This window comes from Miscanthus floridulus, chromosome 6, assembly GCF_019320115.1.
Source record: "Miscanthus floridulus cultivar M001 chromosome 6, ASM1932011v1, whole genome shotgun sequence".
Lineage (NCBI taxonomy): Eukaryota > Viridiplantae > Streptophyta > Magnoliopsida > Poales > Poaceae > Miscanthus > Miscanthus floridulus.
In genome coordinates this window covers 87,286,855-87,291,823 of record NC_089585.1, presented here as the reverse complement: position 1 = coordinate 87,291,823, position 4,969 = coordinate 87,286,855, and the positions used below count along the sequence as shown (strand labels likewise).

Here is a 4,969-nt window from a genome sequence, read left to right as displayed (position 1 = left end):
CACAGCTCTTTTGTTGCTCTCCATGGGTTTCATTCTTTTTTGTTTTTATTTCTTCTCTCACGTACAAGTCAACTAGTGGTTTGAGACTGTTGGGGACACCCATAATATGGTAAGCACATTTTAACAAGTAACAATGCATATATGTAAGATACAAATCCACATGTTTATAATGTAAATAAAGAAACAAAACTAATAAAGCACCAATGATACATGAAAAGCACAAAGTCCCTATGTGAAGATTTCTACATCCGACCTTAAGACGGAAAGACCCATTATTTGATTTCTAATGTTACATCTACGATAACAAGATCACTATGACGAACATCATGTCGGGCTCATATTGCTCTGAGCTTAAGCTGCGCACCATGCATAGGATGCATTGTTATCACTGTATGCGGCGCATGAGTATACGACGGCGCGAGCCCAAACTCAAACCGCTGAAGGATCATGCACAGCGCCATCTTGGCCTCTAGCAGCGCGAAGTTCTGGCCGATGTAGATGCGCGGCCCCCAGCCGAACGGGAGGAACGCGCCCGGGTCCTTGGAGGCCTTGGAGATCCCCTCGGCGAATCTGTCGGGCCGGAACTCGTGCACTTCGCTTCCCCAGATATCTGGGTCATGGTGGATGAAGAGCACGGGCAGCTCCAAGATCACGCCAGCGGGGTAGGTGATGCCACCGATCTCCATCTCCTTGTATGTTTTCCGGACGAAAGAAATGGCCGGCGGGTACAGCCGGAGAACCTCATAAAGGACCATAGTCACCTGCACGGCCATATACGTTGCCATTTTATTACTCATATTTTTTTGCATTGTAGCTACCAGCAGGAAAAAGAACAAGTAATCTGAAGAAGTACTCACGATTTTGAGGCGGCTTAGGCCTTCGTACTCGGGCTTGTCTTTACCAAACAGGCCAAGGACTTCCTCCCTCGCACGGTCCTGCCACTCTGGGTGCATGCTGAGTACAACCATTGTCCATGTGAGCAGCACTGACGTGGTCTCCATTCCTGCGAAATAGAATACCTTGCACTCCTCGATGACATCTTGGATCGTCATCCCCATGCCGGTGTATTGGCTATTATCCCCGTCTGTGTCTTTCATGTTTGTCTCCAGCAATAGACCCAGTAAGTCATCTTTGGTGCTCTCGCCTTGTTTCATTGCTTGAATTCTTTTCCCAATTATATCTCGCAGAATTGATTCAACCTCTTTGTTGTTTCTGCGCATCTTTCTGTTGTTTGCCGTAGGCAAGGACCTGGCAATGGTAAACCCGATCCGTAAACATTTTATTTTATTTAGTATACAGGAGAACTAAATTGTTCGATAATCAGAGTCTACGTTTGAGGGAAAAAAAATGTTCCCAGTTAACTGTTTAATCAGTGGTAAACAGCAAGGAAGTTGAAGCAGTACTAACTCACATGTAACCAGGAATCATATTCTTTCGAATGTTCGTCATGACAAGCTGAAGCTTGCTCCGCTTGTAGCTGGAAAATCCTTCTTCCTTCAAGGTAGCTGCTGCTGAACGCGGTGCGAGAAATGACGTCTCCAGTGAGGTTCTGCAGCTCAGGCCAAACATCCAGCTCGCACGAACCGTCAGAGCCGAGGGACTCCGCCCATCTGCTTACCAGCTCTTCGCAGCACGCAGAGAACGCTGGCAGCATGCGCTGCACAATTCGCAGTAACAAATTCATTCCAAGAATCAATCACATGAGTGGTTTGACTTGTACGCCTTGCCTTATTTTCTCCGTTCGTTCCTTGATCCTTTCCGAGCGGGCGTCCCCAGTCGGTTGGTCCCAGTCAGCTCTGATTGTGTCAGTCAGAGAAGAACAGTGAGCAAGGTTTTTGCGTACCCCGGTCGGAGATGTGGGGTCGGAGTCGGAAGTGGTGCTCTGGTCAGACCTTCCGGTCGGAGAGGCCATCCGGAGGTGGCTGGAGACCAGAGTGAGCGCTCCGGTCAGAGCGGTGGGCCGAAGCCAGAAAACGGGCGCTCCTCCTCCTTGGTCAGACCTTCCGGTCGGTGATTGGATTGCCCTTCTGGCCTGTTGTTTAGATACTTGGGCTGGCCCATGAGCTGCGCGTTGTCTGCTTGGTCCGAGCCTTTTGCGAGGAAACCGGTCCGTGAGGAACCCGGGATTTATGAACCCGGCAGGAGCCCCCGAGTCCCTGGGCCATTCGGGCAGAATCGTCTGGGGTTTTTTTTGTCTCGACGGTGGGTGCACGCGAGCACACCCGTAGGTGTAGCCCCCGAGCGGTTCAGGCAGAACCGTCTGGGGGATTTTTGTTTTGTCAGCGGGGGAGGTTTTTGTTTTGTCAGCGGGTGCACGCGAGCGCACCCGCGGGTGTAGCACCCGAGCCCCCGGGTGATTCGGGTCGTATCGTCTAGGGGGGTTTGTTAGCAGGGCATGCATGCGTGTTTTTTAGTTTGAGACGGATTTGTCAACCAAGGCGTCATTGCACAGCCGTGGCGTTTAGTTTTATAGGGATCAGGTGAGACGGAGCTCGCGGATCCTGGCATCGATGCGCGCCGTGGGATCAGGCGAGGCAGTTTAGTCAAGAGATCGGACGAGACGGAGCTCGTGGGTCCTAGCGTCGGTGCACGTCGCGGGATCGGACGAGTCAGGGTCATGGATCCTGGCCTCTGTGCAGTCTGTGCAACTGAGGTAGTTGGTTTAGTTAGTTTAGGGATCGCTTGAGACGGTGCTCACTGATCCTAGCATCGGTGCACGCCGTGGAATCGGACGAGTCGGAGTTGTGGATCCTGGCCTCGGTGCAGTCTATGCAGCTGAGGTAGTTGGTTTAGTTAGTTTAGGGATCGGTTGAGACGGAGCTCACTGATCCTGGCATCAGTGCGCGCCGTGGGATTGGGCGAGTCGGAGTCATCGATCCTGATAGGGTGAGTTCGGGGTCGCAGAGCTAGGTGTTTTGGAGTGCAGTCAAAGCGTAGCCAGATGGGGCGAGTTCAGGGTCGCAGACCCAGGCATTTTGGAGTGCGATCAAAGCGTAGCCGGATGTGGCAACTTCGGGTTCGCAGACCCAGGCGTTTTGTGTCTTGAGCCCCCGAGCCCCGTTGGGCTTTAGTAGGGGTCGTTCTGAATTGTGTGCGTTACCCCGTCCTCAGTTCCTCACAACCGGAGGAGCTGAGTTTTGTCTCTTGTCCCGATCGCTCGGGCTCGAGTGACACGCTCGGAGGAGTTCGCTAACGGGTATGATCGAGTGGAATCTAGGTCAGTCGTTCGTGATGGGGTCGGCATAGCCCTCTTGTGACATTCCACTGCTCCTTTACCTACAACCCAGCAGATGCCTAGGTCGTTCCAGAGACCGACCCGGGTGGTCTGATGGCCTCCCCTTGATGGAGATTCTATGGGCTTGGCAGAGGCTTAGGACCGAACGAGAAGGTTGAGATGACCTTGTCTGCTAGACCGGGCGAGGGCCGCATGGGGCTCATCTGCGTTTTTCTCCCCTAGCTCTGTTTGACGTCGGGTGGCCTCAAGCCCTTCGTGGGACGGCCTTCAAACCCCAGTCGGTCGTTGCTCATGTCGAATGAGGCAACTGCCGCTTTATGACGCAACACGGAGCGTTGATATGCATTTCGCTGCATGTGCGATGCTTAGATCCTGAGCCCCCGGGCAGTTCAGGGCCCGAATCATCCGGGGGGGCACGGGCAGTATGGGATGAATGCGCGTATGGATGTATGAAATGATTATAAAGAAAATTGCGGGAGTCGGTAGTGTTACCTTGATGACTCGAGTGACGGGGTTTGAAGAGCTCCAGTCGGAAATGTCCGACTAGGACCCATGCTTGTCGTTCGTGATGGTGTCGGCATGGCCTACATGGGGTATCCCTTCGCTCCCTACCTATCTCTAGGTGTGTTTCCTGCGCCGTTCGATCGACTTAAGAAGCCTGACGGTCTCTCCTAGCGGAGATCTCGTTTTGGGTTTTTTCTAAGTCCCGCCTGGGGATGCAGAGAGCCACCTGTGTGCGGTGGCGCTTTGGTTCTTGTGCCCGACAGTGCAGTAGTGGCTGGCGTGCGGTAGTGGTGGGCCATACCTAGGCCACGTCCCGCCTGATTAGGAGCCGTTCCGTCGAGCGGGGCACGTCTCATCGGTCAGGGCGCGTCTCATCTGCATTAAATGGGAAAGAGAGAGGGTTTTTTGCTCCGCTGTTTCATCTTTCCCGATCGGCGCGCCCTCCCCTAACTGCTGTGCCCTTTTCCTTAAGTAGGAGAAGGGATAAGGTTTTCGCTCTATTCTTTCACCTATTCCTCATCTGCCGCCTCCTTTCCTTTTCCTTCTTGCCGAGAGCGTTCTTCAGAGCCACGGCGGTTTCTAGGAAAGAAAAGGTTGAGAGCGAGGGAGAAGAGAAAACTGACAAATCCTTTTGCGATCTCGGAGCGAAATGTCGGACTGGAGGTCATCCGCTATGAGGGAGTCGGTGTTGAAGGCCTTCGCTGTGAAGGGGTTTCTGCCACCGAAGGAGGTGGCGCACTAGAGGGCTCCTAGGAGGGAGGAGTTCCCGCAACCTCGGCCTAACAAGGTGGTTTCCTTTCTCACCTTCCATGAGCGCGGGTTAGGATACCCTGTGCGCTGGTTCCTGTGTGGGCTCCTCAATGAATGGGGTCTGGAGCTGCAGCACCTTAGTCCGATGGGGTGCTGCACATCGTCGGCTTCGTCACCGTCTACGAGGCTTTCCTTGGGATGGAGCCACATGCGGACTTCTTTCGATGGCTGTTCTCTAGGGGAGCTTTGAACGGTGGGGAATCCGACCGAGGTCGCGCCAGGTGGGGGTTTCGCCCTATAGAGGAAACCGAGCGCGGGAGGCTCGTATCCTATGTACATCCCCTATGACTCCAACCGGGGGTGGCACGGGGAGTGGTTTTATATTAGGAATCCGGTGGAGGCGCCATTCCCGACGTTCACCGGTGGGAGGCTAGAGAAGCAGGATAGTTGGCTGTGGGGTTGTGCCCATCGGGAGAAGAA

The 4,969-nt window shown here is 53.7% G+C and overlaps 1 pseudogene; it reads right to left on the bottom strand.

The window, feature by feature from the left end:
• Positions 1-322: 322 nt before the first annotated feature.
• LOC136458541 (cytochrome P450 CYP72A616-like) lies at positions 323-1,654 on the bottom strand (annotated as a pseudogene).
• Positions 1,655-4,969: the final 3,315 nt, after the last annotated feature.